Below are 27,530 nucleotides of genomic sequence, written 5' to 3'. Positions count from 1 at the left end.
AATAGTCTACTCTTTCACCAGATAAGCTACTCAGAGAAAATTGTTAAAAAGTCACCCAAACATCTTATAGCAGTTTACATCTTATGTAAACATCTTACATAAGTTTACATCTTATGTAAACATCTTATGTAAACATCTTATAGCAGGATGGCAGGGAGGAGGTTAAAGCTCCTTTAATTCTATCAGAGATGCTTCTCAAATTATCTGTATCTCAGATTTTGGAGTTCTGAACTACCTATTCTTCTTTCCAAAAAATCAGAACCAGTCATCTAAAGAGGAGAGCCAATGCATTGATTAGGTATTCTCCATTGTTTTCTGTTTCCTGATTTTGTACACAGAGCACTGAGCGGTGTGTTGCTGTTTTTGGTCCCTTCAGTTCAAATGCATTGCTCCCTCAGGCTACTAGCACACGTTGATAAAATACTGTTAAAATGTGGTTGTGACACAATTGCTACTGGCTTTTATAGCTCTAGAGATTGCATCTTACACACTTTTTGTAACTCTGAGGGCAATGGCAAATAAGCTTATCTTTTGGGGGTATTATGGTAACTCTGGTTATCCCACAGATTGATTGACTATGCTGTGGTGTGTGTGGTGGAAAGTGCTGTCAAATGACAGCTGACTTATTGCTACTCCATAGTGTTTTCAAGGCAAGAGACGCTCAGAGGTAGTTTGCCATTGCCTGCCTCTGCGTGGGCTGAGAGAGTTGTCAGAGGACTGTGACTGGCCCAAGGACACCCAGCAGACTTCATGTGGAGGAGTGACGAATCAAACCTGGTTCTCCAGATTAGAGTCCGCTGCTCTTAACCACTACATCACACTGGCTTTCCTATGCTAGGATTATTGAAAACAAGCTTTTGAAGAAATACAAGTAGGGCACAGTCCAATGAAATATTCAGAGTATCTACACTATTTGCGATATGTTATCTTTGTGGTCTTTGAGGTTACCTTAAATAGCGAGAAATATATATTAGGTTGGATCCATCCAGCTTTTCCTCTCAGTCTCGTCCAACTCTCCTCTGTTCTTCAGCCCTCATTACACATGGCTTTTGTCCTTACAGGCCTTATGACCCCCAGCACTGTCTCTTTTGGTGATCTAAGGGGACCCCTCATCTCTTTTTCACCAGCAAAATAGCTGGTTAAATCCAACCTATTGAGTATACATTACTCTGTATATAGTTTATAGGTGTGTGTAAAGTGCCGTCAAGTCGTAGCTGACTTTAGGAAATTATCATAGAAGGCAGTTGCATTGCATCTCAAACATTTTGTATATTGAGTAGACCACTGATAAACATAGTGAAGCTAGAGGAATTTCATATACAGGGGTATAAAAAGGCCGCAAGGGAAAATTTGCGGGGCGGGGGGCAATGGCCTGGGGGCCATCCACACACTGGAGCCATAGTGGTTTGTAAGGGTGAAGGGAAACAAAAATGTCCCTGCCTATTCCATTTTTGCTGCTGTTCTGCTAACATAAGCATTGTAATGTTGGTGGAACAGAATGTTTGGATCCAAGCCACAGATGTCAGTGATTACAACAATCTCAATATTTAATTTTTAAGTGTTATAAATGGTTGCAGGAGAAAGTAAAAGCAACAGCTTGTCTCTAAGGTCTAAAGAAGGTCAGTGCAGAAGTGATCTAAGAGCATCTTTACACAGCTGTTTCTTCTTCTTCAGCTATCTGCTGTGATTGTGCTGTTTTCCTTGCCCAAGTCTTTATGCATAACCTCTCTTGCTTTGGCTAGTTTAACAATAATACATATCTGCAGCGCTTGCAGAATTTTCAAACAGGCCAGCAAAAATTATTGTGGCTCTTAATGAAGCAATTTTTGGATTTACGAGATCCACTTACACACTAACATGAGTTGTCTTCACTGTGTCTGTAATAAGAAACATGGATTTCTGAAAGATGTTATGTCGATTGTGGTCTACTGAATAAAGTTATTATCCTTTATGTTGTTTTGTTGTAGGTGGCAGGGATTTCATCAGCCTTGTTGCTGTCAATGAAACTGCAAAAATTATAGATTCTAGTATCAAAACAACATCACTTGACAATGACAAACAGGAAGAGAACGGAGGGAGCCAGCCAGAAGATCCTGTGGAAACTTGGAATGTGGAGTTGTTGATAATGAATGGAATTTGGGAGACTAAGCTAGTATTTGATTATTGGAGGCTAAACTAGCACTGATGGCATAGTCTTCTCACAATGCATAATATTACAAAACATGCGATATAACATCACTGCATATTTCCCTGCCCCTGCGAATGGCAGCTAATAGAGCAGGGGTCTTCATCTGCAACCTTTTAAAGCCCCCGGGCATCTTTGAAATTCTGTTGCGGTGTGGTGGGCACAATATCAAAATGGCTGCCGCAGGAGGCAGAGCAAATCTCAAAGTGGCAGAAAGTGAAGTTATGCATAACTTGAACAGTATGGTAACTCCGCATCATTTCAGGAAGAAGCCGAGTTTAACAGGATCTCTTTTAATCTGCACAGCCAATCAGAAGCCCTGCTCCATAAACACCCCATTTGACCTGCCCACTTTTAAAAAATTCTTGGCAGGCACCAGGAAAGGCGACAATAGGCACTATGGTCCCCATGGATGCCATGTTGGGGACCCCATGATAGAGTAAAGCAGGGTGTGAAGGAGGAAGGCTGCGGGAGTCATGCATGGGTCCTGCACTGCTGCTGGTCCAGTTGAGTTTAAAAACAGCTTTGGGGGGGGAGACTTGCAGTGGGTGGGGATAGCTCCCCTCTCCCAGGCTGGAACCTGATAAAGAGGCAGGTCCAGTTGGGAGAGGGGAGGAAGGACTTTAAGGAAAGGAGGCTGCCCAGGGAGGGCTGAGGGAAGACTTACCTGCTAGTGACTCACCTGAGAAAGGAGTGGAGATATCTCCCAAGGATGAAAGAATCTCTAGGACTGAAGGCAAAGAGGACCAGGCAGTAGAGATCAGCTCCAGGCAGAGCTGCTAGGTGAGGTGGAACCAGTAGAAGCTCCAACCCTACTAAATGGACTGAGAACTCAAAGTAAAGGGACATTACTCCTTGACTGTATATAAAAGATAATAATGGCAGCTGATTAGGGTTGCCAGCTCCGGGTTGGGAAATACCTGGAGATTTTGGGGGCGGAGCCTGAGGATGGTGGGGTTTGGGGAGGGGAGGGACTTCAATGCCATAGAGTCCAGTTGCCAAAGCGACCATTTTTTCCAAGTGAACTGATCTCTATTGGCTGGAGATCAGTTGTAATAGCAGGAGATCTCTAGCCATCACCTGGAAGTTGGCAACCCTAACTACAATCGTAACCTCATGGTTAAGGTCTGGTTAGTTCCATACTTCCAGTGGACATCCTGCAGTCTTCGGAGAGTCTTTCTTCCTTTCTTTTCCCAAGAAAATAAAAGCCAAAAGCATCAACAAAAGGAATTCTTTTTTATTCTTACCACCTCCTAGAAAATTTTATTATTGTTTGGTTTCAGAATCTTCCGAGAAGCCTGTTGCTTCTCAAGACACCCAGCATTCATATCTCCAACATTCCCTGTCTAGTAAGCAAACTCCTAGCTAGAAAATCTACTTTCACATCTGCCATATCGATTCTGAAGGGCTAGACTCTGGGCATCATCAGAGTTCCAATAAAACTTTTTCCAGGTTGCCAATTTGGCCCTGCTTACCTGTGTAGTAAGGAATCTAAGGGCCACTTTGTGTGTTATTTTTCCTATGTCATACTTATGAATGTCTGCAAAATATGCATGACTGGACATGAGGAAAGAATCCCAAGTACAAAATGCAACATCTGAAGTTGCCTTGAAATTGGGTTGAGTGGAAAATACAGCTTTCTTTTAATCTGTTCATAGGGTACTTAGCTTTCAAAAACCATGACATTCCAAGCACCCTAGGGCTTGTTTCCTCCAGCTGTGTTTCAAGGACTTAAGAGGGTGGGTGTTGATTATAGCTTGCTTGACATAACATGTTTTCATGAACTAGCTTGCCATTGGGTCCCCACCCCACATTAATGCTGTCTCACTGCCAATCCACAGATTAGCTTGTGTAATGTATTTTGTGAAGGGCACAACAGTGGTTATTTATACAGATGTTAAATCTCCATAAATAATTTATATTAGTTGGTAACACACCCATGCCAGTTGTTCTAGCACCATTTAGTGAGACTGAATTGCAGGGCCCTAGGAGGTCTCAGCACAATATCAATCCTATCTGCAAAACAGTTACTTAAAGTTCAGCTGGTTTGTAGGGTTTGTGAGACTTCCTGTGCTGGCTAATCAATGTTCTGGGTCTGCTTCACCAGCTAGCATTAGAAATAGGGTTGCCATCCTCCAGGAACTAGCTGGTGATCTCTTGCTATTACAACTGATCTCCAGCTGATAGAGATCAGTTCACCTGGAGTAAATGGCTGCTTTGGCAATTGGACTCTATGGCATTGAAGTCCCTCCCCTCCCCAAACCCCATCCTACTCAAGTTCCACTCCAAAAATCTCCAGGTATTTCCCAACCTGGACCTGGCAACCCTAACTCCATTCATGGCTCAGGCAGACGTTCTAGTTACAGTATATAGCAGTACTTTATTCTGTATAGCTAGTGACTGTATAATCTTCTGTAGATTTTAAGTGCATGTGGAGCTTTTTCCCACAGGATCTCGATGTATATAGAAGGGCTTATTCACTCACACATACATATACTCATACTCAGGTAGTGGCCACTTGGCCACTATCTTTTCTGGGATTCAGGCATCGGGCTCCATGGCAGTGGCCATTTGTGTCCACCTGTAGCCTCGGGGTTGCATTCCACCACCACCCTTGGGGCACCTGTAAGCTCTGTGTGGGAGGCCTTAGCAGGCTGGGCTGGAATTGAATATCCATGTTCCCATGATAGGAGTACAGAATGAAGTAGTGCTATAACGTAGCTATAACACTGAAGAATAATGATCTTGATGGTCATCATATAGAGGAAAACTCTAAAATACTTGAACGGTCCATTTCAGCATTTGCTTCTATTGTGAGGGCAGTGCCTGGTTTTTAAGATGCGATATAAACAGGACTAGTACAGTATGACCTGGATGGCCCAGGCTAGCCTGACCTCATTAGATCTTGGAAGCTAAGCAGGGCCAGCCCTGGTTAGTATTTGGATGGGAGACCACCAAGGAATACCAGGGTTGCTGTGCAGAGGAAGGCACTGGCAAACCACCTCTGTTAGTCTCTTACCATGAAAACCCCAAAAGGGGTCGCCATAAGTCGGCTGCGACTTGAAGGCACTTTACACACACACACACACACACACACACACACACACACACACACACACACACACACACACACACAAATAATCCTTATCATAATTATAAGTTCATAATGCAAATGGAAAATATTCATAACTTACTGCTCCAGTGGAATGAAAAACAACAACAATATCAACTTCTACTAGTCTCTTAGAGATAGATAGATAGATAGATAGATAGATAGATAGATAGATAGATAGATAGATAGATAGATAGATAGATAGATTATTACGGCTTTCGCCAGAAAAGATAGCTACTGGTCTCTTGTTATGAGGCTAAAGCATGATTTCCATTCCATGTCACTCCTGTTAAAAGTCTTGCTCCCTTAGAAAAACACACAAGGTACAAACTACTAGTGCTTTTACAATAACATGCATCACATTATGAATCTGAACCAAAGTCTCTGACTTAGCATATCCTAAGGTGATTTGCCATTGCCCACACCCGCTTAACTACCCTGGTATTCCTTGGAGGTTTCCCATCCAAATGCTTGCCAGGGTTGACCCTGCTTAGCTTCTGAGATATGACGAGATGGAAAAAGAACAGTCAGGAGAATTCTAGAAAATGCACCCACCCACACCATAAAACATAAAATATGGAACTTGTGAATGTGTGTCACTGTAAGTTTTAATTTAGCCAGTGTATATCATAACAAATGGGCTGTTTTTCAAAGAGCCAGATTTTGGCAAATCTTTCAGAGAAAGATTTCTGCAACTGCCAAGCCTCAATCTCTGTGGTGTGCTTTGGATGTAATGCATGTGTGTGTACAGTGCTGTCAAGTCGCAGCTGACTTATTGACACCCTTTATGGGGTTTTCATGGCAAGAGACTAACAGAGGCGGTTTGCCAGTGCCTTCCTCTGCACAGAAACCCTGGTATTCCTTGGTGGTCTCCCATCCAAATGCTAACCAGGGCTGACCCTGCTTAGCTTCCGAGATCTGATGAGATCGGGCTATACCATGCTGCCTTCCCTCCCTTTGGATGTAACATCACACCACAATTTGTTGTCAAACGAATGAGCCTGGGGGATCCTCAGGCTTTCACACTTCCTCTTTCTCCCCTCACATATGGTTCAAACATTAAAGATTTCAACTTTTGTGGCAAACCATCACCTATCATTATGTCTGAACCCTCCAAACCAGGATTCCAAGCTCTGGTTTAATCCTGGTTTGGATGGAAGAGAGCAAACCACAGTTTACAGTTTGGAGGCAATAACAAACCATGGGAGTGAAAGCCTTTCATTATCAGACCATGCTTGAGGGGAGAAGATAGAGGAGGATGGGGAAGGAACTCACAAGGAGCTCTCAGGCTTGTTTACATAGCAATAAATAATGGTCTGTCATTATGTATGAAGCATGCGTCTATGTCCCTGTCATGTGACTGTGGCATACAGGTGAGAGAAGAGCAATGAGGGTACTAGCAGTTGACTTGAATGGGGTAATCAGAAACATTTTCAAATAGAACCAAGCTATATGTAACATATAGTTAGGTGATTTTTCTTGTTTTTTCTTTAAAGAAAATACACTAATAAGAGGTGGGATGTTGAAGGGAGAACCAGTAGTAGTATTGCTTATCCCTTTTCTCACAATCAGTTCCGGCACAGCTACTTGCTTACCAATGGAAGGAAAAGATATTGATCCCCATTTCTTTTCCACCAAAAGCAGCAAGAGAGGAAACCCTTTTGAGTACTCAAATACTGGGCAGGAAAGAGTAACCACACTGTTTCCCCTAGTCAGTTCTCCTCCCACCACCCTGTCAAGTCACATCTAACTTATGGTGACCCCCTACTGGGGTTTTCAAGGCAAGAGACGTTCAGAGGTGGTTTGCCATTGCCTGCCTCCATATCACAACCCTGTTATTCCTTGGAGGTCTACCATCCAAATACTTGCCAGGGCCAACCTTGCTTAGCTTCGGAGATCTGATGAGATCAGGCTAGACTGGGGCTACCCAGGTCCTCACTTTTTCTTTTTTTTAAAAACCCATCAAAGCTATTGTTATGATAAATTAGCTAACTTTGCAGAAGACATGGTTTTTAAAATATAGATGTACGAATCAGGAATGCTTCTGTGATATTGTTTATTAAATGTCAAACTGATAATCAAATCCATTCTCAGCTATACATGGAAAGTTGTTCTCTCAGCCTCCTTCCACTAGGGGGAATACCTGCAGAAATGAGGAGCTGCCCGAGCAAAGTTGCAGGACCATGTAATAACCATCCACCAGTAAATGTCTGCAGTATTGATGTTTTCTTGTACGTTTAGCTGTAAATCTCATTGCAGCTTGAAATTCTTTGTAGCCCAAGTAATCTAACAGATCTGTAGTATGTTGAAAGAGCTGCCAAGGAAGAAAGAAAGAGGCTTGGCAGCTTTGTGAAGGGGGCTGTGGTGGGATTGTTCCTCAAAGCATCATAACTCAGTTAAGTCGCAACACCACAACAATCTTTCATAGCGACTTCAAACTCAGCACATACCTGGATGTAAATCTCGTGCAGTTGAAATATGGGCAGTGCAGTTCAAACACATTTATACAGATGGCCAAGTAGATATCCAAAGTGATCTAAGTTAAGCTAGGAGCAGGAACCAAGATATGTCTTTAGTGGCGTGTACAGAAAGCCACAAGGTGACATAACATGGAGTCATTTAAAACAGTAGCAATATAAATAACATACATTTGCTATTGCAATCTACATTAATGTCTTCAACTCTTCAATTATCAATTATTAGGTGAACTTATTTGTTATGACAAGAAATCTGGTTTAGGAGATCCCAACAGAGGGAGGAATACTGTATAAGGGATGGGGGGGGAGTACATAGGTCACTCATAGGGTTGCCAGGTCCCTCTTAGCCACCGGCAGGAGGTTTTTGGGGGCAGAGCCTGAGGAAGGCGGGGTTTGGGGAGGGGAGGGACTTCAATGCCATAGAGTCCAATTGCCAAAGCGGTCATTTTCTCCAGGTGAACTGATCTCTATCGGCTGGAGATCAGTTTTAATAGCAGGAGATCTCCAGCTAGTAGTTGGAGGTTGGCAACCCTAGTCACTCACCTAGACTTTATTTGCATGTACAAACTAGAACATATGTGCACAGATGGACTTTTTGTTTAGCAGACCTCTGCCTCATTGCAAGCCTATAAAATATCCCACTCCATGCCAAAATAATGCTGAATGTGTCAAATGGAGGGTTCATGAAATCTTGTGTACTGCACCCGCTATAAATAGCTACTCTCTTTACACCCAAAGGCAAAGCTGAATAACAGCAGCATAACAAGGGTCTTTTTGGACTGCAGAGGAAAGGGGCAGATGAGAAAGTCATGCTGTGTGGGTAGAAATTCTTCCATTCATGGAAATGCTCCAGTGGATTCAAGCCACTGTCTAGTAGGTCTCCTGAATATATGCACCGCAGCAAACATTCCTCCCAGTCATAAATAAAGGGAATTTCTTTGAATGACGAAGCAGTACTTTACTTTGCAATACCTAGCTAGGAGTCCAGCATACATTTTTGTGACTCAGAGCTCATTTCATTGAATAAATCTGGAAGCAAGCTCTAAAAGTTTATGCTGGACTAAATTTTGCTAGTTTTTAAGGTACCAGTGGACTCCAATTTTATTCTACAGTTACTGCTACATGCCTACTCATCTGGAATTACCAATACCTAACCAGTTTTATTATGATGCTTGAAAAGAAAGGCTGGTATAACACTAAGTAAAGTCCTCCAGTTTCCCTTCCAAAACACTGATCCACTGGCTTTCTGACTGGGGCTGTGGTGTATTGATGTAACAGCTGCATTCACAGCCCTGGTGTGTAAACAGTTTCTCATTCAGCTAAGCTTGCATGCATAGACATCTGATGGAACTCTATCTTGGAACAGAGGTATATTAGCTTACAATAACGCTGAATCTCCTACTAAAGCTAGAAGTCTATTACCTCCACACATTTCCCATAGGGGATGGGCTTATCAGAGACAGGAGCTACAATCTACCATCTGTTCTTCTCTTTATCTAAGAATGGGGAGGGCTGTGTTCAAAATTGCCTTTCTCATTTGTTTGTACACAAGAAAATGGCTCCTCTGTAAGGTTGCCAACCTCCAGGTACTAGGTGGAGATCTCCTGCTATTACAACGGATTTCCAGCTGATAGAGATCAGTTCACCTGAAGAAAATGGTCGTTTTGGCAATTAGACTCTATGACATTGGAGTCCCCCCCTCCCCAAACTCCACCCTCCCCAGGCTCCACCCCAAAAACCTTCCGCCAGTGACGAAGAGGGACCTGACAACCCCACTCCTCTGCTTCTCCAGGTGTACTCTTTGCAAGTTTACTCAGGGGTATAACTATCCCTTGTTGTTCCCCAAGACAGTACATGACTTTTTCCAGAAATCAAGATACTCTGCCATTATAAATTAAAGCTATTATTAGAGATGCAGCAAGAGATAATTTCATTAAATTAGACCAAACAATGATATTGCACCGGCCACTGAAACATCCCATGTACACTTACTTTGCCTGCCTGATCTTCTGGAACATTCCAAAAGAAGTCATGAAGCAAAGAGGAAGATATAACTTGGTACTATGCATGGATGAAAATCTAGCTGAAAAAGAATTGACTGTTGGATAAACTTACAGAATGGTGATATATGATTTCTCTGAATGGATCTCTCACTTTGAATTTCCTAACATGGGGCCTGAAGGGTAGCAAGGGACTTGCCAAAAGAATGTCAACAGTTATTAGTGGCCATAGATGCTTTTCCTGCATTGGCAATTTACTGCTCTCTTCTCACACTGGAATCCTTTCCTGTGCTTTCCTCAAAGTAGAACAGAATTTGCAAGTCACATGCATTCCAGGGTGGATATGGGTATTTCCTTGGAATATGTCCTATTGAATTCTAACTGATTTTCTTCTTAGCAGACATGATAGGTTTGTGCTGTTGGTGTCCAGTTACACAATAAAGCCAATGGGGTTTTGTCAAGACAACACAAATGGCACTTTTAAAAGGACAGCACAATCCAAAGGAGGGGTAGTTTCGCCGCTGCTGGGGACAGTGTAGCTGGGCTGCCTCCTGAGCAGTTTGCTGTGCCAAGTTGAGCAAACCAAACAGGCAAAATTCCCCAAACCCCGTGGAACTGCTGTATGCAGTTCCATGGGGCTATACCACAATTTTTGCAGGCGTAAGTTCACGTCGGCAAAAATGGGCATTCCCAGGGCGAAAGGACTTAGGAAGCTAACGTCAGCCTTGCCCCCAGGAACGCCACCTTTGGTGCCAGTGCGAGCCCCTGCACTGGAGGAGTACTGCTACCAAGGCTGTGCCAGCGCCTGGGAGTTGCGCTGCTGCGCCGCTCCCTGGCATCGGCGTAAGTGGCCCAGCACCAGCGTTACTGCCCATTTGGATGGTGCAAGTGGCACTTATGCCGGTGCAGGGGCCACACCACCTCCAAACGTCTTTTGCCCCCCTTTAGGATTGCAGTGTAAGACAAGCAATCCTTTGGCAAGCAAGGAGCATGCCTGCGGCTCCTGGTGGTATATGCCAGGCCATGAAATGCTTCACACTGTAAATACAATTCTTGGGACTTCTTTGTTTGAAAGGCTACACACCTTTTCAGCTAGCTGAAAGACATTCAAGTTTGTCAGGGACTTGAGTATTGGGGGTGGGGGGTTTAGGGGAGTATTTTCTGCTGGTCTTGATTAGAGCAGCATGAATTCAGCTGAGTTATGAGCTGTTGAGCACATATATGTATGGCTCAACCCGGTCAGCTAACGCTCAAGAAGCTGATTTCAGGGCTGTTATATCTGTTAGCAGAATGCTGGCAAGCAACTTTTCATCACTGTTAATAATCTAATTTGGCATTGCCAATAAGGGTTAATAATACTTTCCAGGGAGGTTTTTTTTTAAACAGACACATACTTAATTTTGACCATTAAAAGCTTCAAATAATGCTTTGTAAAAATAAAACGCATATGCAGTGTCTAAGAACAGCCTTTTAGAATTTATTTTTATGGCTATTTCATATCTACAGATATACAAAAGAATAAAAGGAAAAGGCTGTAACCTGTGCTATGTACTGATAAATAGATTTTCTACCCTGAAACTATGGATATTAGTTTCAGTGTAGCTGAAGATTTTTGTCAGGTGTTTGCTGATTCCTGGGGCTGGTCTGCTTGGGCATTCAGTTGTTTATATCCTGCCTTTTTGCTGGACAGTCCACTCTCCAGCTAGCTAACAATATAAACCACTAAAACAATAAGTCATCAAAAAATAAACAAACCCCAGAACACAACAGGCTAAAACATTAGTAGCAGCAGTAAATCAGAGAGGAAACCCAAACCAGTTCTTAATAACAAAATCTACCAATAAATTGGGCCGAAATATCAGTGACATAGCACTTTAAACTAGCAACAAAGACAGAAAATAAAATAATACAAAAGGAACCCTTATTAAAGACCTTCTGTGCCTCAGGTTGCCAACTGACTGGTAAGAGAGCCAGTGTGGTGTAGTGGTTAAGAGTGGTGTGGTTTGGAGCGGTGGACTCTGATCTGGAGAACCGGGTTTGATTCTCCGCTCCTCCACAAGAGCGGCGGAGGCTAATCTGGTGAACCGGGTTGGTTTCCCCCACTCCTACACACAAAGCCAGCTAGGTGACCTTGGACTAGTCAAATTATCTCAGCCCCACCTACCTCACAGGGTGTCTGTTGTTGGGAGGGGAAAGGAAGGTGATTGTAAGCCAGTTTGAATCTCCCTTAGGTAGTAGATAAAGTTGGTATATAAAAACCAACTCTTCTTCTTCTCCTTCTCCTCCTCCTCCCCCCCTCCTCCTCAAATAAATGTCCAGTCTCTTTAATAGAGGCTTAGTGGGATATTATTTACCTGGTGATGATGTACATTCAGTGGAGAGCTTGAACTGCCCATTTCCACACACCGAGCCTCTAATAAGAAGGCAGGACATATTTCTCTGGGCCCCAAACATAGATAAACGCAGGGGCAGGGGCTCCTTGTGCAAAAGCAGCTCTGGGAGGACTGGGCTATGCATGAGTGCCCATTCGGGCGGGGTTTGGGGAGGGGAGGGACTTCAATGCCATAAAGTCCAATTGCCAAAGCAGCCATTTTCTCCAGGTGAACTGATCTCTATCAGCTGGATCTCCAGCCACTACCATGAGGTTGGCAACCCTAGGCCCTGAGTCAGGAGCTCCTTTGACCGATACACTCTGCTCTCACCTCCTCTCTCTGGGGCAGGAGCAGAGACACACTCACATAGTGAGGGAGCCTCGGAAAGAGAGGCAGGTGGTCAGTGCAGTATCGCTAGTGCAACCAACAAACCAAAAAAAAGGGGGGTGATGGAAGGGGGGGGTAGAGAGGAGAAGATGTAGAGGGAGGAGGGAAAAGATGGGAGGAAGGGGGAGTGGTTACTTTGCTGCAATCAAAAAAGGGCATTTGTTTTCTCCAGTGAAAAGAATTGGAGATAGGATTTTACATAGTCGGTGATGCCAACTCGCAAACGGGTTAAATAAAAAGTTGCCGTATAAGCACTTGGGTTAAACATGGGAAAAAACTGAGAAAGCCCAAACTTACTCCTTCAAGATGAAACAATGTTGCAGAACAAAAAAATAACAGTGTTACACTGTGTCATAACCAGCAGAAATTTCCTATGGGTAACAGCCTTATGCGTGCGGCATCTCTTCCTAAAAACCACCATGCCTAGTCTGCAAAGAAAAGGTTGAATGGTTTGTAAAAGTGGGAGACTTTGTCCTTTATTGGTTCTTGTAGGTTATCCGGGCTGTGTAACCGTGGTCTTGGAATTTTCTTTCCTGACGTTTCGCCAGCAACTGTGGCAGGCATCTTCAGAGTAGTAACACTGAAGGACAGTGTCCTTCAGTGTTACTACTCTGAAGATGCCTGCCACAGTTGCTGGCGAAACGTCAGGAAAGAAAATTCCAAGACCACGGTTACACAGCCCGGATAACCTACAAGAACCAATGAACTCTGACCGTGAAAGCCTTCGACAATATTTTGTCCTTTATGTTTACATTTTGGCGGGAACCTGGAGAGCAACCTGGAGAAAAAAATGTCCTGTCCTTTAATAGAAGTGTAATGGGATGTTATTTACCAGCCGATGTTATTTACCTCCATGCTATGAAAAGCGTCTCCTCACCATTGTCACAAAAATGGGCAAGATTCCTTTTTGTTGCCTAATTTAGTGGGGGGAATTACTCGTGATAATGTGTTTCTCACTGAAACAAACGCAAATGACTATCAAACTGATCATGGGACATAACAATATTAAAAAATCTGAACATCTTTTTAATGAACAAGATGAGCCAAACAAGAATCTGAATAAAATTTCTGAGCACATCCCTGACATGCAGTTTATATTTAAAACCGGCAGCTGCTTATCAAAAATCTCTCAGATGTTTCCTTTCATTTGAAGTGGTTTTGTGCTTTGAACCAAACCTTAAGAGGAAAATTGCTGTGTAAGCATTATTACCTGGCCTTGTTGAGATATCAAAACATAAACATTTTGGGTGACCTTGCCGAAGTGCTTATTCTACTAACACGTCTCAGAAACACTTGGATCATATGCTACATAAGCATAACTATTTTCTTGTTCTTGATCCAAAATAACTTTCCAAGAATTTCTCATAGGATAGAGTTACTCATATGGGATATAAATCAGAGGAGTGGAGTAAGATGTTTGCAGGGTAGGGCACAGTGGGGAAAAAATGAAACATGATAAGTCATGCCAGCTCATTTCAGAATTATTCAAGCACAGGACATGCATGACCACTTTGTTGTGCTATGTATGGTTAAGCCAAAGTCAGATTGGCAGTGACATTGAGAGCAATGTCACTGCCACTCCTCAACTATGAGAGCAATTCCAGTTACGTTTGTAAACGTGCAATGCAAATATTAAAAACACATATACCTTTGGAGCTATTCCCTGTATGCTCCAAACCATGCTTTGATGGTATGTGATCTCTGCTTGGTAGGGTTGCCTGCTCTGGTTTGGGAAATACCTGGATATTTTGGGGGCGGAGCCTGAGGAGGGCGGGGTTTGGAGAAGGAAGGGACTTCAATGCCATAGACTCCAATTGCCAAAGTGGCCATTTTCTCCAGGAGAACTGTTCTCTGTCGCCTGGAGATCAGTTGGAATAGCAGGAGATCTCGCCCTAGTACCTGGAGGTTGGCAACCCTAGCTGTAATAGAAAATTTGCAAGGGGGCTGTAATTGAAAATTTGACTGCTAGATCCCATTTGTGCACAAATGATACACTAAGCTAGGAGCAGAAAGGAGATCAGCTCCAGAGCAAGTGGATTTTTCCTGAAACATTGTGCTTTATTTATCATCATTTTTCCTTTGATAACTTTCCTTTTTTACTGTGGGTTTCTTTAAAATCCAAGTCCCTACAGAAGATTTCATGATGTCATTTGCCTTACAATGCAAATGCTAAATCTCGGTTTGTAAAAAAAAAGAAAAAAGAAAAGAAAAATCCATCTACTTCTTGCAACCATGTGAAAAGGGAAACATTGTTGGGAGAAATCATTTGCTTATAAAAAAAAATCAACTTATGCCCATGACTGTAACAATGACAGTTCTAAGTATGATAAAAATGGAAAATATAGGCCGAATTTTAAAAAAGAAAGTAATTACCACATATCTCATTAATGTTGCCGGGAGAAATATAGTATTACAGTATAAAGAAGGGGAAGAAGTATGACCTTTTGGTGAACTTCTCAGCCGTCTTGAAACGTATATTTAAAATCTTTTCGCTGAGAGGGTTTTTGGCACGAGCCTGATGTCTCCAGTCAGAACTTTTTCTGTAAGCTGCTTTGAACACACACCGTCTCTCTGCCTCCTGGAACTCTGAACCCCAGGAGGGTCCTTATGTTGTGGCTTCATTTGCTGTGCCCCATGTCAGATCCAGTACATTTCTGTTGGCTGGATCAACTCCGGGCCACATTTTTTTTGTGTGTTCATGGTGCCCTCTGCACTTCCCCTCTGTTCTGTTACAGAATGCCTTGGAAGGGTGAGGAAAAGGCCATGGTAACTGAAGGAGAACAGAAAGCAAATGCTTTAGTACCACTCTCTGATGATATATGGTTTTGTCTGCTACCAACTGTCACAAATAGTTAAGGTGAACAATTTATAGCTCTGTAGGCTCTTGCTTGCCCCCGTAAGACTTCCAGCTTTGTCTTCTATCTGGCTTGTTTCATTACTGCTGTCTGTTTTCATGGAAGCGGGTGGAGGGTGTTGTCTCTCATTGACTTGACTGTCTCTGGGACAGAGTCCTCTTTATTTTATTATGACAATTTCCCCCCCTTGTACAGAAGTGGCTGTAAAGCCCTCCCTCCCCCCGTGTTATTTAATACCTATGTGAAGCCACTGGGAGAGGTCATCAGGAGGTTTGGGCTGCATTATCACCAATATGTGGATAACACCCAGCTCTACCTTTCTTTTCTACCTAATTCCAAGGATGCCATTTGATGTTCTGAATCAGTGCTTGGAGTCAGTAATGGGCTGGATGAGGGTGAACAAGCTGAAACTGAATCTTAACAAGACAGAGTTTCTCTGGGCTAGTAGAAAGGTAAATTAGGGACATCAGATCTCTCCTGTCTTGGATGGGGTTATGCTCTCCTTGAAAAACTGGGTTTGGAGCTTGGGAGTTGGGAGTGTTACTTGACACAGCAATCACCTTAGAAAACTACATGGCTCTGGTGGTCCAGAGTGGTTTTGCCCAGCTTTGGCTGGTGCATCAGATGCATCCGTTCCTGGGTCTGCCACACCTAGCCACATTGATTTTGCCTTAGTTACATGTAGACTGGAAAATTGCAGTGCACTCTACTTGGGGCTATCCTTGAAGAGTGTTTGGAGACTGCAGCTAGTGCAGAATGCTGTGGCTGGACTGCTGGTCAGGGCCAGCTATTGGGAGCATGTGAACCCAATATTACAGCAATTACACTGACTACTAGGGCTGTGCAAAAAACAACAACAACAATTCGGTAAATTTCAGATTCGGGTTTATTGGATACGATTTTTTCCAGGAAACCCGAAAAATGCCAAATTTCCATACCGGTAAATATGGGAATTCGGGTTTTTCCAGGTTTCTCGAAAATAAAGCATATGGGGCTTTCCGCGGCTCCTGGGGGGGGGGAATTTTGCAGGTAGAGCCACCAAATTTGCAGAGACTCTCCTTGCAAGAACCCCCAGGTTTGGTGAAGATTGGGTCAGGGGTTCCAATTTTATGGGGTCTGGAAGGGGTCGCCCCCATCCTCCTCCATAGAAAATAGTGAAGTGGCTGACTGTATTCAGATTCTTTAGAGGGAGCTTCACTATGTATCTCAATTGAGGAGCCGGGCTTTAAAGAGATACATTGTTCCATTCTGTATCTTAAATGTCTGAAATATTTGTTCTGCTGCTCAGGGTCCAATAACAGAAATGTGAGAAAAATGTTGAAATCAACTGCATATAGACAAGCAAGGTAATGCTGGAAGAGTTGGTGGCAGATGAGGATTTAGCTTCCTTTACCCATACACTCCATTTTTGTCTAAAATAAACTTCTACAGTATCCCTCTTAAATATCCCAAGAAAGGGAAAAAAAACTCACACAGGTGCCAATTCTGTGCCCCTTGTGAGAATTTTAACTGCTTCCCAAATGGGGCACTTTCTCCAAACTGCCAGACATATGGCAGAGGCGATCAACACAGAGATCAAATTTTTGAAACCTTCATCTCAATTGGGTAGGAAAAGGATGTATCTAGAAATGTGTTTCTCATTGAAACCAATGTAAATGAATAAAGAAGTCTGAACAGGTAATAACCATAATAAAGGAAACAAATCCAACCCAAATAAGATTTCTGTGCACAGTTGTAATAACAATCATTGTTTGACCGTTCCTGATGTTTCAGTCAGCATTTGACAATATTTGATGGCAACATGAACTAACAATCAATATTTGTAAAAAAAAAAAAAAAGGCTTGTGAAAAACAGTACTTCTTCAGATAATGCATAATTACAATGACTTGTTAATCTTACTGCCGTGGGATGTGGTGATGGCATTAGTAGCGATGACTTAAAATTCCATCAATGACTATTAGTCATAATGTCCGAATGGGCCTTCCATGTTCTAAGTATCAGCTGTGGAGGGCAGCATCACGAGGAGGCTCTGGTCATTGTGCCCCTGATGTTGGTTTTCCAGGGCTACTGGTTGGTCATTGTGAGACACAGGATGCTAACTAGATAGATTTATTCAGAGAATGGTCTGATACAGCAGGGCACTTTTGGTGTTCTGAAGAAGAAGGAGCCCCTTGCTGCCCCCCCAATGCTGAGGCCAGTGGTGTTTTGCTGTGGGGGCAGTCCAAGACAGCCATTCCCACCATGGTCCGTGTCATGTAATGCAGCAGACTCACTGGAAAGTGTAACTGATAGAACTGCCTCTGATGGGGGTGGGTGGGCAGGGATGCCTGCAGCCCCACACCAGGCTATTAGCACCCTCCCTTAACAGGAACCCCCTCCTCTTGAGTGGTGGACAGGACACAACTGTGGGTTGGGTTCCCTAGGAGTTGCCCCACTATACTTTGCAGATGAGCTGGCCAAGCAACTCTGAGACTCATTCCTTTGCAGAAGCAGAGGCCAATGCAGCAGCAGCAGAAGCAATACATTAATCATTTAAAGTCACTGAACACTTCCATCAGGGATGGGTAAATGTCTTTTGCCTCACAGGAAACTTTTTTCAATTCCCCCCACTCCCGGGATGGAACTGTGGACCTTGCTGGACACCATAGACATTGCTGAGACCAGCATGGAACCTGTGCTGTTTGCCATCACTGTTCATCTCTCTGTTTCACTGTTGCATGATTAGGGAATGTTGCTATGGACCCCGGTGTGCTTGCTATGCCATCTGTTCCTGTCAGGGGGTTCTGCATTGTTGTTTCCCCCTGTGAAATGTCCATAGGGGGTGGACTAGTGGCACCATGATTTAAAAAAAAATTATTAAAGACATTAACTTGTCATACATAAATAGAAGGGGGGGAAGCAAAGTAGAGAACAGAGATAATACATTACAACTCAACATTGCTTCAAAGATGATCAAGATGATGTATCATCTTTATCCTTGCCCTACATAAATATCTCAAACTAAATCTTTGAGACCAGGGGCCAACAAGATTTTGGGGTTATAAGCTTTTGAGAGTCAAAGCTCCCTTTGTCAGATATCTGTATACAGTATACTGAGGAAGAGGAAGAGGATTTTAGAAGCACTATAAGAATGAAAGCCGGAGCTGCTTAGTGAAGCTTTGTTCAGCTTTTAGGTGTCTAGAAAGATGTGACTTTTTGCCCTTGTGTTTTCCTACTTCTGGCTTTCAGCTAAGGCCCTGTTGGGGACCTTCAACATGTAGGTGAAACATGATGGGGTGTTGAGCAATCCACAATGTGCTGTTATATTTGCCACTTCAGAGAGAGCATTTATGGTTTGCTAGAGAGCTTCTTGGACCCTTATGCAGTGATTAGGGAATAAGAGACATAAAAGACATGAAAATGAGAGGAAGTTTAACTTTCCTCATTTAAAAAAATGTGATTTATTACTGTATACAGAGAACGAGAGGATGATCACAGAAAAAAGGTACTAACGCAGGAAAAATATATTCTCTTTAGTTGCCTTCTGAAAGGTCTTGGGCCCACTTGCCAATTCTCTCGGAATATCTGGTTTCTGTCACTCCAGCAGAAAGCTTTGTTTCTATCGTCTGAAATGACAGTCTGATAGAGTAGCTTTGAACTGCAATTTGTCTTTATATTATTTCTGAAATGTTATTTATGTGTTTATTCATGTTGGCAGGGGCCCTCTTACCATAGTCAGCTCTTTTGAGGACTATTAATCAAATGACCAAGTCCCCAATTAATCAAAGTCACCCTTTGACATCAAGGTCCTTCTCTTTATTGCTGGCTGAGACTGAAACGTGCAACAAGCAAACAGTTAAACATAAAAAAAAATTGCACATATCAGAAATTTGGCCCCCACCCCTTGAGGTACATACCTAAAGAAAGAACTCCTTTGATGGCATATTGTGATGCAAACTTGGAACCTTTTGGCTACCAAGTGCAGGATGTGCTATATCCTTTTCAAAGAGGCAAATACTTCACATGTTTATTTTGGCTCCTCTCAATCAAAGCCTGCTGTGATTCTGCTATACTTAAAATTAACAATCTGTGTTATGACCCCCTGTATTAAATTACTCTGACTTCCCCCCCCCAAAAAAAAATTCTTTGCCAAAGACACAGCAAACAGAGGAAGATGACCGCAATCCTTGCAGTTTTGTTGCCCCAGTGATTATGGGAGGGCAATCCAGTGATACCAATTTTCTGTGATCAGTTGACATCCCCATAAATATTTTCTATCCTGTTGGTGGCGTACAAACTGCTGATTAGCTATCTTCCTTGTCTAGATGCTGAACAAACCAGTGTTCTTTTAAGTAGGAGTGGAAGAGGAAAATAAGAGGAAAATGAGGAGATACTATAGACAGAAGGAGTATGTGAACTAAAAATGAGCAGCAGACAATGTCATCACATACATATACCCTTACAGTTTGGTGTGTGCAGGAACCCTGCCAGCGTGTAGTGGTTAAGAGCGGTAGATTCTAATCTGGAGAACCAAGTTTGATTCCCCACTCTTCCACATGAGCAGCGCACTCTAATCTTGTGAACCAGGTTGGTTTCCCCAGCTGGGTGACCTTGGGCTAGTCACAGCTCTCTTGGAGCTCTCTCAGCCCCACCTACCTCACAGAGTGTCTGTTGTGGGGAGGGGAATGGAAGGTTATTGTAAGCAGGTTTGAAATTGGCATATAAAAACCAATTCTTCTTCTTCATCATCATCCTTATATAGGAGAAAGAAGGATCCAAAGGGACAATTTCTGTCTAGCTTGTCAGTAATGACATCCATTTCCTGGAAGATCCTCTCTATGTCTGCTGGCAGCTGGAGGCCACAACCCAGCATCATATTTATTAATGTATTTATTTACTTCATTTATATTCCATCTTTCTCCCCAATGGGGACTCAAAGTGACTTACATCATTCTCCTCTCCTCCGTTTTATCCTCAGAACAATCATGTTTGGTAGGTTAGGCTGAGAGTGTGGGAATGAGCCAAGGTCACCCAACAAACTTTTATGGTAGTCTGCGGATTTTAACCTGGGTCTCCCTGATCATAGTCTGATACTCCAACCCCCTCACCACACTTGCCATTTGCAAGAGTGATGCTTAAGGTCCACTTTTGGGCTCTTCAACTCCCCAAAATAGTTCAGCATCCAATGGAATCCATCAGACTTAGTAGGCAGACTATCCTAATCTTCAATGCCCCTGCAGGTAGAAAGAGTAACCTCTAACAAAATCTTCAGCAGGTAATGGTATGACTGTGGCACAGGCTGAATATCCATCTCCCCTACCAGACCACCAAATAACTGCTTGGTGCAGAAGATCAGATCTAGGGGGTTGCCTTTTTCATACGTTGGGCCCAGAACAACCTGGAGCAGGGCAATGGTACACCACAGGAGTGTGTATCAGATGTAGCCAAACCATGGTGCTTTGTTACGGTCAATTGGCCAAACCAAAAAAACCCTCCGGAATACTGGGGGAAATGGTGGCAATAAAAGGGAGCTGAAACCTCTCCCCCTCCCTCACTTACCTTCTGGCTGGGTCTGCCACCGCTGCCAAACTCCATGTGGAATTCGGCAGTGGCGGTGAAGCAAAACTGAAGGCTGGGCTCGCTCCGTGCTGTGTATTTTTTGACTAGACCATGGCTGAAGTTCCACATAACACGTCAAGGCTGTCACTGATGGCTAGGTGGTCTTCACGGTGGCAATGTCCAGCAGCAGCGGTGGCAGAATAAAGAAGTGACATGATCAGGGAGCTCACTTTCTGACACCCAGTCATGGGCTCTGCCTACACTTCCAGGTTTGAAGGACAGATTGACCTTTCACTCCTTCCAGTCAGCTGTTAGAGCTAGTAATATCAAATCGAATCAGGCAAGCAGTCCCCGCTCTCTATTGTCCCAGGTGGATGTGTGCTAGTGTCTCCTGTGGGTCCAGTTTGAATAGGGTAGTGGGGTACGAGCACACTGACTCTTGCAAAAGGCTCATACCTCTAGCATGCTCTGGGCTTTTCAGAAGTACATGGAAAAGGGGAAGGGCAGGTGCTTGAGCAGGTCTTTCCTAGATGGCTCAGGTTCCTAAATTCCTCCCCATGTAATGTTATTCAGGGAGAGGCTGTGGCTCAGCAGCAGAGCATCTGCTTTGCATGCAGAAGGACCCAGGTTCAATCTCTGGCACCTCCAGGTAAAATGATCAGGAAGTAGGTCATGAGAAAAACTCTAAGAAGAAGAAGAGTTGGTTTTTATATGCTGACTTTCTCTACCACTTAAGGGAGACTCAAACCGGTTTACAATCACCTTCCTTCCCACCCACCCCCAGAACAGACACCCTGTGAGGTAAGTGGGGCTGAGAGAGCTCTAACAGAGCTGTAACTTGCCCAAAGTCACCCAGCTGGCTTTGTGTGCAGGAGTGGGGAAACCAATCCAGTTCACCAGATTAGCCTCACTGCTCATGTGGAGGAGTGGGGAATCAAACCCAGTCCACCGCTCCAAATCACCGCTCTTAACCACTACACCACGCTGGCTCTCTTGAGACCCTGGTCAGACAGAGTAGATAACGCTGACTTCAATAGACGGTTTGATTCAGTATAAGGGAGTGTGATGTTTTTGTACATTTTGTATATTTTTGTACATTTTGTAGCATATTTTTAATAGATTTTGCTTTATTGCTTTTTCTCCCAATGTATTAATTGATATGCATGAGTTTTACAGGCCCATTTCGATGCTATTTCTATCCTGTGGAGGGGGGATGTCAGAGGTAATTCTTCTGTGTTGTTAATTTTGGTTTAGTGTTATATTTTTACTATTTTTTCCCTCAGATCTGTAACCAGCAGGCTTGATAGCTATTTCCTGTCTTGTGCTCTAGCTTAATTTGTAGCAATAAAGTTTTTCTGTTTAAGAGAGCAGACTGTGATTCAAAGTCCTCTTTGTGAGTTTTAATCACTTGCTCATGCTTAAATATGCAAGCACAGAAGAAAGGATAAATTAATTGGGAATCTGTGCCTTTTGCACATGCTCAGAGGCAGCCTTTAGTAGTGTTCCCCAGGTGACTGGTAATGTGGGAGGCTGGTTTTTTTTCACTTGGGGTGTAGGCACAAAGAAGAGGAACATGCTTTACATGAACAAGAACACACAACATGAATGTGAGCACACATAGACCCAGGGTTTATCACATGTGCTAGAGTCTAAAGCAGATGGGACTCTTAGGGTGTTCAAGTGCTTGTAAAGTGTCTAGGCAGCAGTCAGGACACTGAACTGTTTAGAAGTAAAGAAAGCTGTAATTCGGAACTAACAAACTGAATAGGAAAGAGAAGAGATCACCTAGCTGCCTTGCTAGCTGCGTGCATGAGAGTTTTAGACTGTTCTAGAAGAATAGCCTAATAACAGCATTCTGCAGACTGACAAGGAGAAGCCCCCTTTGAGAGTCTAGCATGGCACAGTGCTTTGGAGTGGTGGACTCTAATCTGGAGAACTGGGTTTGATTCCCCACTCCTTCACATGAAGTCTGCTGGGTGACCTTGGGCTAGTCACAGTTCTCTCCGAACTCTCTCAGCCTCACCTACCTCACAAGGGGTCTGTCGTGGGGAGGGGAAGGGAAGGCATTTGTAAGCTGCTTTAAGACTCCTTAAAAGTAAAGAAAAGTGTGGTATAAAAAAACCAACTCTTTTCTTCTCTTCTTTAGAAAGAAGGTGCTCCTCCTACAGTCCTGTCCCGTCACAAGAGGTTAGGAGGAGGCAAAAACAGATTCCCCTGTAATTTGACCAGAGCGCAGTCGGGAAGGCAGATCTCTCTCTCGCTTTCTGTCACCTGTGTTCAATATAGAAAACTGGGAATCGGGATAAAAGACTTTCCCCCAAATAGGTTTGACGCAGCACTGCAGATTATCAGCCTGTTGTGCATCCACTTTATTTATTTGCTAGCTCCTTCTCCTTAAGCTCCTTAATTGCAAGTGGCTTACAATAAAATGTATAAAATCAGTAGCACTAACAGCCCATTCCTGAAAACTGGGCCGAAAGTCTTCAGAAGGCTGCATGACCTGCATGACGCCAGTGTAAGTGCGTGTAATCGCGTGTTTAAACACACTTACGCTGGCGGCAATGCCAGTCCTGCAGGAGGCAGAGCGCCACGGGACTGCGCTTCCCCCCTCCACTGGCATGGCCTCTCCGTGGCGTAGGCTATGGTATCGAGAGGCTGCGCTGGCAAAGGGAGGGGGTTCTGAGGGCATTCCGGGGGAAGGAGCCGCCGGGTAGGCTTCCTATCCCGGCTCGGCTGGATACAGTTTCCTATCCCTTTTCGGCCCTCAGCGCTGGCGCCGGGAATGGAGGTGATGCGCCTGCCTTTTTTTGTTTTGCGGCATGCACAATTTTGCGGCATGCACAATTCGGCTTAGGAAGAGGCGCCGCTTCTCTTCCCCGCTGACTACACATGCCACATTATCATGAATGGGCTGTAAAAGTAATTTTAAAAAAACCCTATGACAACAATTAAAAATCATAATAAAATAAACAGATAAAAAAGCATAAAAACCAAAATAGCAATAAAAAACCCTACTCTACAAAAATCAGGAAAGGCCAGCCATGAAACCACACCCATGGAGATGATTTGACTTCATGTCTGTATCATACTAATGCTGGTGTGGATCATCTTCATTCAATACCTCACAGGGTTGTTGTGAGGATAAAATGTAGGAGAATGTTGTAAGACAGGGGTGGGGAACGTCGGGCCCAGGGGCCATATAAGGCCCGCAAAATCATTTGTTCTTCGTGGGTCCTGGCAGATCTCTAGCTTGGAAGAATCTAAGACTGGTGACCCGCCCTCTCCCGCAGACAGGAATAACCTCTATTCAAGGCGGATGTGAGTTTGTTTTGCCGAGAAAAGAAACCTTCTTTCCCCCTTGCAGAAGAGTCATTAGCTATGGAGCTGCTAGGACCGCCCAAGAAACTGTGTTAACCCTTTCCCACCTGGGCCATGGAGAAATATATTCCCTCTGTACTACAAGAGGGCTGGGGGCAGAAGTGGCGACAATGGAGGGGTTAAAGGAGGCAGGCCAGAATGCGTGGGGATGAGTTCTTAGCCAGTGTGTCCTCATTTCATCCCAGCAGGAGCTGGCTGTAGAATCCAGCCCCAACCATGTGGAGCAGGAGTAACTCTGGCATGTAGCTGGACGGCTACGCCCAACTGGTGCAACAGTCCATCCTGTGCCACCAGGTGGACGAGTGTGACACCGGTTGGATGCCTGCCTGCTTGCCTGCATGGGTTGGGGGGGGGTCATCTGGGCAGCTACCTGCTTGGGGCTTGGTCGGTACCCTCTCTCCCTTCTGGTTCTTTCCCTCTAAGCCCTGCAAAAGACGCATAGGGCAGGAAAGTGCGGGATCGGGGCGTTACTGGACTGGGCTCCTTCGCCTACAAGCCCAAGTGGCTTGTCACTCACTCTGTCTTGTGTTTGCTGCCCTGCCTGAATCTCTTGGGCCCAGCTGGGGGCAGCAGAGCTCAAAAGCGAGTCGCTCTACATGGCAAACACTCGGAGCCGTCTCCTGTTGTGCCTCTTGGCTAAATGTTTGACTAAATACAGCAGGCTAATTTTTAAGCTGATAATTTTGTATGGCCCGTGAATGATGTTATAAATATCCAAATGGCCCTTGGCAGAAAAAAGGTTCCCCATCCCTGTTATAAGACATCCCCTTCTGAGAGAAAAGTGGGGTATAAATGAATGAAAATAAAATTAATAAATTGGTACACGTGACATACTCTAAAAGTCCGTGCAGTGATTAAAATAAATCATGGAAGCCAGTGATGACTGCAGTTTATGAATTGCAATGTGCACACTGAACCTATTAGGGTTCCACTTGACTCACTTCCCTTTGGAGTGTGCATGTGTGTCATCCTTTCTCCAATTATCCAAGCTCACTCTTTAATAAAGTATGACCAAAACAAGTTTGCCCTCACCTGGATGGCCCCGTCTAGCCCAATCTTGTCAGATCTTGGAAACTAAGCAGGGTTGGCCCTGGTTAGTACTTGGATGGGAAACCACCAAGCGAGTCCAGACTTGCTACACAGAGGCAGGCAAATAGCTAACCACTTCTTTTTTCTATCACCCTGAAAACCCTGTGGGAGTCACCATGAGTTAGCTGAGACTTGATGGCACTTTTGACCACCATCAAAGTGACTCTCCTCTCCTTTTTGGACCTAAATGTGCCTATGGAAATTTCACTTTCCTGCTTGGCTTCTAACTTTCTCTGGGCTGATGAAATCTGAATGCAGGGGTGTTATGCCATTAAAGGTCTATGATGATGATGGTGATGATGATGAATGCAGGGGTGAGTGGAACCATGTGGCTCCACTTTGAAAATGTTTTGGTGGGATCTGGAATTGATCCTTACAATATGAATATTTGCATTTCTAGGAAGGAAAAAAAATGCATTAGAAAGCCTGTAATAATGTGCACAGTTTGTACTTTTGTCTGTATGTCCACACACAGCAGCATCAATTTTTTTTCTGGCAGGATTCCTGCTCTGTTTAACAAGTTTACAAGGAGTAAAATGTTAGTGATTGAAGTCCCCCCCCCACATTATATCAATTTTAATAAGAAACACACTTTCATATACATATATGAGGGAAAATGAATAAGCCTCAAGAACAAAACACATCCCCTTAACAAAAAAGTTAAAAAAGAATAATGTCTGGGAGAGTCAGTCTTGTGTCCATAGTTCAAACAGCAAAAGAAACTTTCCCCGGATATAGCTTTAGCCACTGAAGTTCTTTGACACCTGTTTGGGTCACAAACACTTTGTCAGAAAAAGACTGGCAACTCTATGTCCACATTAAGAAGTTGCTGCAGTGTTGAATAAGAAATCAATTTGCAAAAAACAAAACAAAAAAACACCCCAGCTTAATGAGTGGTTAGCACATGCCATACTTTCAAATGTTCCTTTCCAAAATAGGCCCCATGAATTCAAGCATTCACAGGAATTGACTTTCCGAAGGTGCTGACGACCCTTTATCTTCAATAGACATGGCTAGAGTCAGACATCAGTGACTTTCCCATACTTGGCTACCTTTTTCATTATGAAAATAAAACTCTGCTTTTATAGGAAGCAAGAACTCCCACACACCTAGTTAACCCCTGCCGTATTAGATATCCCAAAGCAAGCTGAAATGCCAAAATAATGATCAATCTCTATCAAATTTTAATATTTGAGTATGACTTGGTGGAATGTTTTTTCCAAGATACATGCATCTTTTGAAGTGTAACTCTCACTTCTTTTAACATGGCCCCTTGGGAGTAACAGCCTTTATGATGGAAATGCATTCTGAGCTGAGCTGGCAATACACAATGTTATTTCTCAACCTCTGAGTTTATAAAATACATAATGAAATTTAACTCTGTGACCCAGGTGGCTTCATGAATGTTAATAATGAAGCATTTACTTCTGTGATTTCTCCCTCTATGTATTTGCTTTATCCCTGATGTCTTGTAGACTACATAAAATAACCACAAATGATCATGACTCACAGAGAGGTTGAATCATCTTATCTCCCAAGAGGGTAATTTCTCATAGACAGAATGGAGGTAACCTAAACTGGAGGGGTGTTTGAGACATCAGCTATGCCCATCATTTGGGCATGTGTTTTGATGACTGCCTGGTTTGAATCAACGTCAAATTAAATGGTGAAACCACATAAGATGGTATCGGTCCCCAGAGTTGGGGAAACCACAAATCATTAACTGCAACAAAAACATAAAACACACTCAAGAAGATAGCAGAAGCTTCAGTGCCTTCAGAGAAGAACTGAGTAGCTACTAAAATAATGGGCCAGTTCTATATTTGGTTTTAACAAAATTGGTTTTGATGTGCTAAATCTGGGGTGCCTTGTAACCCACTGATATTCATTTTTAAATGCAGGAGCAAGAAAGGAAACAACATGTTTCTAAATATGGACCTTTTCTGCACGCTGGAGATACTCCTGATTTTCTTGGGAGTCGATCCACAAGGATTGGAATCGGCTTGGGAAGGGTTCTTCTGCACATCTGCCCTCCCTGTGCATTTTTACATTTGTGAAGTCAATTTATTTTCTTCTGCATGTGGCTTAAATAATGAGGATTTTAAAGGAAGGGGGCTGTTGTCACCAGTGTTGTTA

The sequence above is a fragment of the Euleptes europaea genome, chromosome 2 (genome assembly GCF_029931775.1).
Source record: "Euleptes europaea isolate rEulEur1 chromosome 2, rEulEur1.hap1, whole genome shotgun sequence".
Lineage (NCBI taxonomy): Eukaryota > Metazoa > Chordata > Lepidosauria > Squamata > Sphaerodactylidae > Euleptes > Euleptes europaea.
Note: the sequence above shows the minus strand (reverse complement) of the source record.